Below are 11715 nucleotides of genomic sequence, written 5' to 3' on the forward strand. Positions count from 1 at the left end.
GATGGAAAAAGTGAAGTATTTGTTATCAGTGAGGATCTGAATCAACCAGCAAATATTCGTGTTCTCTTCTTTGCATCCAACTCCTAGGCATGAAGAAGATAAAATGTCAGGTGGAAGCTAATGTAAGTTACAAATGTAGTTAGCAGTAGAAATAGAATAATACAGTTTAGAGCCACCTTTGTTCTACCCACTTCTCCACAGTTTTTGGAATAGTTTTTCTCTATAGCCCAGGCTAGCCTTGCACTCACTATGTAGCCCAAGTTAGCCTGCAATTCAAGGTCCTTCCACTCTGCCTCCTGAAGTACGGGTGCTACAGATAGGTAACTCACACCTAATTCCACTTATTTTCCCCATTAAAAAGAATAAAACCTAGAAAAGTCAGCCAAGTGACAGAATCAAAGGTATCTACCTTTTAAATAAAGCCCGAGCCAAAACGTGTATCTTGACTCTCAGTCAATCGCTTTGTCCAATATGAAATATTCACTAACTGCCAGATACTGTGATGTATTCAAGCCAAAGGGAACTCCCTAGGATGGGTCAGAGAGAACGTGGAAAAGGAGGAACTGAAGCCAGGCCTTACAGAACACCCACGGCCCTCGGGAAGGGTCGGGAGGGCCATGCTTGTCTCTTTCCTACGGTCTAGTGCCAGCTGGGAATGACAGGAGAAGAGACCAAGCCCGGAGAAGTGCCTGATAAAAACCAGCAGTGACATTCCTGCACGGAAAGAGTACAAGTAGGATTTGAGATGGTTTTCAAAATCATCCTGAGGAATCCCAGATTCCTTCCCTGGGTACCATTCCGACTTTGCTCATCATTCCTCAACTCCAGAATTCCCCCCACTGACCCAGAGAAGACCCTTGGGAGAGGTTTTGCTAGAGACAAAAGGCATGCCCAAGTTGTCAGTCACCATGAAACTGTCTATCCTCAAAGGAAATCATATGCATGATGTAATTATGGACTCCCACATAAAAGTCCTAGGAACAGAAACAATGATTGACTATGGAATGGAAATCAAGTTTTTAACCACAGTCCCTCCCTTTGACCATAAGTACAAAAAATGGACCTGGTTCCTTTTATCTAGTCATCTAAACTTTCTGTTTCTATCAGAGATAAATTTGATATCAGTGACATATTTGTGTGGCTATGTCATATGAAACTAACTGAAGCACTCAAATTCCTTTAAAAACCTGAAAGAAATCTGTCGACAGTTTTCCTCAGGAAGGATCAGAGAGTAGAAAGTTCAGAGACATTGTCAGCTTCTCAGGAAGATTGCCTAGAAGAGAGGGAGGTGGGAGAAATCAGACCTGGTCTGTATATACATGAATATACCTAGGGGATAGCATTCTAGGGTTTTTGTGCTGGAGGACAAACAGATTCTAGCAGAAAAAAAAAAAAAAGAAGAAGAAAACTGAAGAAGCTGTTAGATGCTCTGGATAAGGTTTTTAAAAATATCCCCAGATCCACACAGTCATATTTAATTCTTCAGTTATTAGCACTGTCAGCACCACGGTTTCCACTGCAAGGAAGACAACTTGGCTTCTCCCACTGTCTCAGCCTTTTGCGCGACACAGTGTTATACCTACTGTGAATGTGTTCTAAAATGTTTGCCGAATATCATCTGTGTAACTTTCCCTACTATAGCCAAATTTCACGTGTATGAAATCATTTAGAGAGGAGTGAGGTCACAAACCTGGAGGAGATGAGATCCTGTCCCTAACCCTAGGGACCACAGGGACTCATATCTGAGTCAAGGGAGGAAAGAACTATAGGCCCAGGAAAATTTCAGAGGGACTCCATGAGTCACAGTGACTGATAGTTGGGGTGAGAAAATACGGCACAAAGCATGGGAATAGGGCCCTCTCCCCTCTGTATGAGGCACCCCTTCATCACTGGTGGAATGTTAGGAAGAGTGTGAGGAGGGAGCACCCTCCATAGCATAGCAAAACCCCAGACAAGGAGAACAGATCTATTTTGGTTAGTGTTCTGTGACCTCAAAGGTATATACATAGTGATGTAAACATGTATGGGTGAGGATATGCAGAGTGATGTAAACATGTATGGGTGAGGATATGCAGAGTGATGTAAACATGTATGGGTGAGGATATGCAGAGTGATGTAAACATGTATGGGTGAGGATATGCAGAGTGGTGTAAACATGTATGGGTGAGGATATGCAGAGTGATGTAAACCTGTATGGGTGAGGATATGCAGAGTGATGTAAACATGTATGGGTAAGGATATGCACAGTGTTGTAAACATGTTTGGATGAGGACTGGAAGAAAAACACCAAAATGATGACAGCCATTATTTATGGCATTAATACGAACCATGTTTTATGTAATTTCATGGGATATTATTATTTTCCGAATGCTCTAAGGTGAATAAGTATGACATGTAGAAACATGAAATTTTATTTTTTCAGAGATAAGGAGGTTGTAGTTACCCTGTCATTGATTGGCTTTGGACAGCAGGAATCCTCAGTAGAAATGTCAGCTTTGTACTGTATCTAGAAGTGCACTTGATGATCACCAGGCCAAAATGATACACTGAAATGAAATCTGTTTCTAATTAGCAAGTGAAGGTTCCTATTGCCAACTCTGAGGACCAGAGTTCAATCTCTGGGAACTACACTGTGGATGAAGAAAACTTACCCACCAAATTATCTGATCTGTGCTCTTCCCTATACCACACATACACCCATGTATGCTCATGTGGGTAACACACACACACACACACACACACACACACACACACACACACACACACCTAAATAAGTAAAAATATAATAAGTTTTAAAAAACAGAAGAGGATACAAGTTGACAAATTTCTCTATTGCTGGTATATAATTAAACTTTTGTATTTTGCTTTTTTCCAACAAAGTCAGTTTTGCCAGAAATGACAAAGAAAACCATAATTATCTCTCTCTGGGAATAATCACTAAAATTAGTGCTGTGTTTTCCTTGAATATAATTTTTAGCTCCATAAGTAGATAATTGATAGACTCTCCAGACAATTTGGAGATTTCCAAATATCACATATTTTTGCTCTGGTGTCTCTAAAGAGAACTGAAACAGTTTACACGTGTAGCATGCTGTAAATCCTGTTGTCACTCGTGTGTACTTTCGACTTCATTTGTAAGGAATTCCCCTTGAAACATCTGGTCTTCAAAAATTCAATTTAATCCCCATGTAATCATGTCCCTTAATTCCATATATTTAATTGATTGTCCTAGAGAACTATAATTCAACCTACTATATGAAATGTAATCTAGTTTCCCTCCCAAGTTGGACCTAATTGCAGTAAAAACAAAAAGAGAGATTCATTTTTCTAAAAATAATAGAGTAAGACAATATTCAAATATGAGGGGCATGTGCGCCTCAAGGTTAGACAAGTGAATAAGATATGGAGATACACAAACTCTGAGGGGACAGGCTTGAAAAGTAGGCAAAAATAAAAGCGTGGTAGAAGATGCCAGAATGTAAGACCTCCTACAAATGAGTGCTGCTAGAAAGAAAGATGGATACTTTGGAAGGTGCTGTCCCCAGTGCGTCACTAAGCTAAATATGTCTTGATGAGTGTGATGTTAGCGGCAACCATGCTTTGCATCACTATTCCCACAAAATAGATTACATATATTGGTTTCATTAGTCAGAGCAACAGTTCATCCAAAGGACATTCAGAGTTCTAGTGAGAAGTTTTCTTACCCACACTGCCTCCCCGAAAAGTGACCCCAATCTAAAAATCAGAGCAAGCTTTAGAAGTCAAATGACTCCACCATGAAGATGCCATATAAATCTCCATCATAGAAGTTCATACACATGGATGCATGGTTTTATCTTGGAAGCCCAGTACTTGGCATGTGTTTATACCATTCAGACCTGATTGATTAAGAGGTAACCACTACCCGGGCGGTGGTGGCGCATGACTTTAATCTCAGCACTCAGGAGGCAGAGGCAGGTGGATCTTTGTGAGTTCAAGGCCAGCCTGCTCTACAGAGCGAGATCCAGGAAAGGTGCAAAAGTTACACAGAGAAACCCTGTCTTGAAGAAAAAAAAAAAAAGAGGTAACCACTGAACTGAAGAAGTTCAAATTTCTTAGGTCCAGTTGACTGAGAATCTCTGATACTTAAGAACATTAACTACATCTTTGCTTTAGGTCCATGCTTTCTTTCAAAGGCTCCCTGTCAAGGTGGCCTAGAGGGGAATTTTCCAAGATCCCTACATCATAGAAAATCTTGACATTGAAAATATGGGCAACTCTCTAGTCAATTATTTTCCCATTTGATCTCAGTCTGCTCAGGGAATCATGCAGAATCAGTTGGAAGACAGGGAACAGAGCAGTGAGTGTCCCATTTTTGGTGGAGAAAACCCAACATAGATAGTCAACATACTTGTCTCATCAAATGAATTATTCTGCCCAAATAATGGTCCAGCAATCTTGTAAAAATGCATTCGCTTTCCCCATTATGAACACTAGTCAACCAAAGGTAAAGTCCTTCAGAGTTGGTCAAGTCTCAAAGAAGGATGGGAATGACAGTCACTATCCATTATAATTCTCCATCAATGATGCTTTCCCAAGCTTTCTTCCTGTTTCTGTCTGTAAAAGGCTACTCTTTAATTTCATTGCTTGGAAGGATAGTGAGAACAGAAAATAAGTGCTTTACTGTTCAGTTTGGTTTGGTTTTCTAAGAGAGATGGGGAGAGGGAGAAGGAGAGGGACAGAATCAAGAGACAGAGAGGGAGAAAGAGACAGAGAGAGAGAGAGAGAGAGAGAGAGAGAGAGAGGAAGAGAGAGAGAGAGAGAGAGAGAGAGAGAGAGAGAGAGAGAGAGAGAGAGAGAGAGAGGCAGAGGCAGAGGCAGAGGCAGAGAGAAAGATGACCCTGAACAGTTTTTCTTTTGCTTTTTCTTTTCTATTTAAAGGAAGTAAATAAAGTGAAAATACTACTAAATACATTTGGAAAGTAGGGAAATCCAAATCCTACCTTTAAGATAAAATATGAGTAGAAGCGTAATAGTAAATTATTTTCAAAGTGATTTTGACCCATATTATCAAGATAAATCAGAGAACCATTTGGAAAACCTGTTCTTTGACAAAATATTTAATTTAGAGCACTCGCCAGTTAGGGTGATAGAATTTTCATCACATTTCCCAGTGTTCTTGTGGAAGTCCTTAGATAGAAAGCATCGAGTAACACAGCCTGAGATAGATAGATTGGATGCCAAAGCTCAACTCTGTTTACTGCGTGTCTTTAAGCAGGTTAATTCATCTCTCTGAGCTTTGTCTTCCTCATCCACTAGTCAACCTTCCTAAGGCTGCAACCCCTTAAAACAATTCTTCATGTTGTGGTGACCTCCAATGATAAAATTATTTTCACTGCTACTTCATGACTGTAAGTTTGGTACTGTTATGGATCATAATGTAAATATCTGATAAGTGACCCCTGTAAAAGGGTCATTTGACCCCCAAGGGGTCATGACCCACAGATTGAGAACCACTGTGTTAATGGAGCAGAACTGTGAATTGACTACTGACTGACTGTGAATGAGATCCTGCACATCTACCAAACTGACTACTGTGAATGAGATCCTGCACATCTACCATCTCCCCGTTTCCAGAAAAAGTTTGTGAGAGCCTGATATAGTGATACAAAACTGTAATCCCACACTAGAGAGGCTGAGACAAGAGGGTCACGGGTTCCAGACCAGCGTGGGCTATACAGTAAAACCCTGTCTCAAAGACACAAAGAATGAAGAAAGTTTGACAGTTCCTACACTAAAGAATGTTTTTTAGAAGTAGTGACATTATGACTACTTTTGTTTTATGCACAGAGATTTAGAATCACCAAGTAAACTGGTAAGGGGGATTTTTATTCTCCTCAAACTTCACCCCAAATTCCTAACTATGCTGCTGGAGCAATGAGTATCAACAACTTTCAGGAAGAATGTTTGTGGGGTGGGGGTGGGGGGAGAGCTAGACCCCCATGTAGCATTATTTTACATATTATAGTATTTAAATTCAAAATGAATTTACTAAAAATCATACATTACCACTGGTTCATCTCAAGAATCCTATCTCAAAATATTCCTGACAACAAAACAAAATCTTGACCCAGTTATCTTCAACGTGTCTTGTTCTGTCTCAGCTCAGTTTTCGTTGAAGCTACTGAGAATAGAAAACCTCCCCAGAGGGGTTGTATCCCTGACTCTGAGATCACCAACAGCCTCTAGGGTCGCTCAAGTTATCACAGATGGAATCTGCTCAAAGGGGCGGGGTGCAGAGAAACTGGCATCTCGAATTTGAAGTTTTCCAGCGAATCAATTAAGAAGGAGAAAGCATCTCACTTCCAGGACACCCTGGCTTGCTCACTGATAAGCTGTAAACACTTCTACGAACTGACTTCCAGGAGTTCTGTTGGCTTCTCCTACCAGAACACACTTCATATTGAAATAAAAAGGTGGAAACAAGCTATACAGACACCTGGCTATTTATTTCTGAGGATGAAACAATATTAGAATAAACATTTGATACTTCCTCTGGAGGCCTCAGCTGTCCTTTTTGGCTGAGTAACCTTAGAAATTATTTCCTTAAAGCAGGAAACTTTTAAAAATGCTCAACTTTCTCACCCAGTCATTGAATTTCAGAGACAGAATGTTACATTGTATGTTAAGAGTTGGAAAAAGTAAACAGATTTGAAGCGTTACAGCTCTTTGCTATTTTGATTCTTTAACATTTCATTTAATTTAACTTAATTTTCTTTCCCTAATGTGTCTGGGATTGAGAGGAAATATAAGATTTGAGACAAGGTTTTACAACTGAGTTAGGAAAAAATCTGACAAAGCTTACAATGAGAATACTCACACCACCAGAAACACAATAACAGGACCAATAACCCTATACAGTAATCAAAGTAAATGGGGCATAAGAATTGTGTTCCCAGTAATGGGCAAGTAAACATGAAATTCCCACACTAAAATAATGCACACTTAATGGTTATTTATTGACTCTAACTCCATTAACTATTTTGCAAAGCATATGGTTGGCTTGAAGGGATATAGAAATTCAATCAGCGTATACGTGTGGACACACATCATAGTGAACTTGCCTTGCTTCCTTTCTGAAACCAACTGGGAAATTCCTCCAACAAGCAACTTACATTGTCTCAAGAATAAGTTCATCTAGAGGATTAAAGAGAGAGTGAGAAAGTTCTAACCCCAGATGATGGAAAATAGAAAAACAGTTGAGCAGACTGACAATTAAACTGTCCCTCAGGGTAGTCTGTCTTCAGGCCCTGGCCTCCCTAATGCTGCAACTGAGGAGGGAAAGCAAGATGAAGGGAGAAACACAAGAGCTCGTCCCTTGGACTCTAAAGCTCCATGTAGCCATGTTTTTAGATTTCCTTGGGAACCATCATGGCCGTATCTCGGTACTGTTTCAGGGGCTGCTCCTATTTCCTCTCCCATGGAAGAATGTCTGATTTCCGTTGCGGGGTATCCACCAGAGAAGACTACTTGGACACAGATTTAAACCAATACAAAGTCTTTGCTAGCTGGCCAGCGACTACGCTTGTGTGTTCAGACCCCCCAGTGTACCCCCAAGCCTTTCTCAGGATGAGTTTTTAAGCACAAAAACCATGTCCTGGGTTGGCACACTTCAGTTAACAAGAACAGTTAGTCAGAAGCAGACCTACAGAAAGCAAGATTAGTACATTCAGAGACTTTCTCAGAACTATGGACTTTGTTTCGTTTTGGCTGGCGGTGCTATCAATATCCTGAGTTTTACAGCCTGAATGGTGTACTTCTACCACAGAGACAGCTGCATTAAGGCTAGGGGCCTACTAAGGTCTGGGGGCTGTTACAATTTCACCATCCATGAAGAAGTTGACCAGAGCCATGCCTGGTGGCTCATGTCTTTAATCTCAGAATACAGGAAGCAAAGGCAAGATGATCATTAAGAGAATTCAAGGTCAACCTAGGTTACATATTAAATTCTGGGTCAGTCCAGGCTACACAGAGTGAGGCCATTCCCAGCCAAAAGAGGGAAGGGAGGAAGGGGGGAGGCAGGGAGGGACGGAGGGAGGGGAGAAGGAAGGAAGGAAGGAAGGAAGGAAGGAAGGAAGGAAGGAAGGAAGGAAGGAAGGAAGGAAGGAAGGAAGGAGGCCTCATGGATTCCTCTGGTGTTCTTATATTCTTTTATCTCTTCAGTTTTTGAGCACTTTGGTTTTCTCTGTTCATCTTCACAGGGGAGAACTTCATGGGAGGTATGGGCACACCCTTTTTCTAACTATTATCACCTTGATTGCTTTAATTATACAGCACTTTGCATGTTCTGCAATTCACTCATCATATAGTACCTGTATACATCAATAGTCTTCTCAGTTTACTAAGGTAGCAAAGCCAATATTAACACTCATAATTTATATCACATGATCCATTCTTAATTCCACTGTGGGGAAAGAATTACTGTCAATTTGTCTTTGTATGCATTGTCTAAATGACTCTCCCATACAGGTAAACCTTCCTGCTTTAGATTCCAAAGCTTCATTTTAACCATTTTGTATAAAATCTTCTAAATAAACACTTGCATATCACAAAAGACAAAGAGTATAGATGCATACGTTCTTAAACATGTCTGCAATAACAGTGTTGTTATCTTTAAATGGTAGAATATGGTTTTGTTATTGAGTCTAGAAAATCCTCCCCTTGTTCTTATCTGTGGTCACTTTTGTCTCTTGATCCTATTCCTGGCTCAGATTCCTTCATACCACTGAATTACTGTGAACCAAAAAACTATACACCCATATTTATTAAGAAATAGCTGCCTATTAAGGCTGATGAGAGGGCATAAAAACTAATGTTAAGTAGTTTGATGTAGAAATCCTACAAAAGTTATTTCCTTTCTCAAAGAAAGTCCTTTTCAGGTTTCTAACCATGACCTCATTATAGGAAAACTGAAAGTGGCCGAAGTCTGGACCTCAGATGAGCCAGGCTTCTGTGCATTTCAATATCCTTCATCCAGTCCATCCGACTTCTAACATCTTCAACTGAATTGCCTTCTAACAAGTTTCAAGGAAAAATAGTAACCCATGAGTAATATTACTTTTCCACCCAGAATATTATTGCTGTTATTATTATTACTTTTATTTTATTTATTCATTTTTTCTATTCATTCGCATGATGCTTTGTTTGTTTGTTTCAGTAGTATTTTGTCATATATCCCAAACTGGTTTCAGATGGGCAATTCTCCTACCTTTGGAGTGCTGAGATCATAAGTCTCTGCCACTATGCCCAGCCGGATAGTATCTTAAGTCACAGAAATTTTGAATAATCCTTTCCCAAATCACTGAGGATAAAAACAGTAAAATATCAAATTTGAAAACTCACACACAGAAAAATCTTTTCCAAGCATCATTCCTTTAAAGAGAGACAAATCCAGTAAAATACAAGTCAAAAGTTTGTGCTGATACTAACTAGCTATGGGAACTTAAAATCATTTGGTTTACATAATCCAAATAGCATATTTTCTAACAATTAATTCATAGCACTGAAAAAAAAAATTAAGGTCTTGTTCAACTATTCAGGTATTTTGACCTTTAAACTACCGTTGAACAGCAAAATTATCTGTGACAAGGGTGCCATCTAGTGGTCTCTCCATTAACTAAGGTCCTGACTACTCTAGGCATATACTTAGGAGTTGACACTTGCAAATCTTATATCTTGGATATCTAGCCTAAACCTCTGCACTAGTTTTTTTCCTATGGCTGTGATAAACCCTGGCCAAAGTCAACTTGTGGAAGAAAGGGTTTGATTTGGCTTACACTCACAGCCCATCACTGAGAGAAGTCAGGAAGAAACGTAAACAGAAACAGGAACCATGGAGGAATGCTGCTCACTGCCTTACTGCCCGTGGCTTGCTTGGCCTGTTCTTTTATACCACCCAGGACCGCCTGCCTAGCGGTGGCACAGCCCATAGTGACCTGGGTCCTCCCACATCAACCATTAGTCAAGAAAATTACTTACTTACTTACTTACTTACTTACTTACTTACTTACAGGCCAATCTGATTGGGGCATGTTCTCAGTGAAGGTTCCCAGGGGATTCTAGCCTCTGTCCTTTTGACAAGATAAAACAAAACAAAACAAGACAAAACAAAACAAAACAAAACAAAACAAAACAAAAACAACCAGTAGACCTTCTCAGTTTGTACCTGGAAAACTGATGTTTAATCCTTGTTTAAATTCATGCACCTTGAAGTTATTCAGTTTAATGACTCCAAATCAAGTGCACTTGATGTTTATAATTTCTTTTGCTCCTCACAAAAGACATACACACACTTGTATTTGTGTGTGTGCGCACACAAACAACACATATAATTTTCAAAAGCACAAATATAATATCTGAGTTACTTTTTAATTTGTCTGATTGTTTATAAAATATATTTTCTGGTTCCGTAACTGAATGTGTATGGCTACCTTTTGCATTGCAATATTTTATTTAAGTATACTGTGAGCCGCCTTAAAGAATAAATTACAGAAATGCCTGGGGACAAAGTATTAGTAAATGTCTGTTCATTTAAAGCCACAACTACACCTAACTATGAAGAATATAGACAAATAATTTCTCGATTAAAGGAAACGAGCCATGGGTGATATAATCAAGCACATTGCAGAGTTTCCTGCTGCATGACTGCTCCCCTTCAGCCAGTAGCTCATGGTTTCCCCCCAAATCTGAGCTACTAAAATGACAGCAGTCAGGGAAGGTATGAAACCTCTAGGTAGGGACCACGTTTCCAAGCCCCAGGAACAACCGCAGTTGACAAAGGAGAGACAAAGTGAATATGTGCCCCTTCTGAGTCTGGGCCTTAGAACACTTGGGATGTGAAATTCGACTGTGGTTTTCTCTCTCTTTGAAAGGTGAAATGCAAAGTGCCAGTAACCAAAGTATGGCCATGCAGATGACAACCCTGTGCATGGGTCAAGAAGGACCACAACCCCCTTCCCACCTCCCCCACAGAGGGGGATGGGAAAGACAGACAGTGATCAGTTACTTGTTGTTCAAATAAAGTTTTATTGGAACACTGCTGTATTCATTCTACTTACCTGTTTATAGCTGACCATGCACTACAGCAGTTAAGGACTTATAATAGCCTGTGTTGTCCTAGAACTCTAAAATATTTGTTTGTCCCTTTCAGAAAGGACTTGCCAACCCCTTCGCCCTTAACTGTATAGAAGATGGCATGGGAACAAAAAAAAAATCTGGTCACTAAAAAGATCATTTTAGTTAATGACAAGAAAAAATGCCTACACATCTACCTTAATATATTCTATTTAGAAACCTCTTTCCTATGCCAAGTAAGCATTTGCCTGTTGTGTTCTATGAACTGGATTTCTATGGATAACTCCTTGCCTAGGGATTAATTTGGCCAGTAGAAAGCAAGAATGTAGAATCATTGGTGTTGTTGGGGGGGGGGGGGAGAGTCAGGGTAAATTTCACCAGCAGAGGGCTTCATTTGACCTTTAATTTGCCTCTCTAATGAACTTCGCCAACTACATGCGTCCTGGAAAAACATCACATCACAGTCTCCACCACAGTACCAGTGTCAACTTTGCCAAAATTAGTTCTCAAGGATGTAATTAAAGGTATTCTGAAGTCAGTGGTGGGAGTGGGACTGAGGTGTGTGAAGGTTAATTCATGTGTCCATTTGATTGGGGGAAGGGA

Source organism: Peromyscus maniculatus, chromosome 15 (assembly GCF_049852395.1).
Source record: "Peromyscus maniculatus bairdii isolate BWxNUB_F1_BW_parent chromosome 15, HU_Pman_BW_mat_3.1, whole genome shotgun sequence".
NCBI classification, from domain to species: Eukaryota; Metazoa; Chordata; class Mammalia; order Rodentia; family Cricetidae; genus Peromyscus; species Peromyscus maniculatus.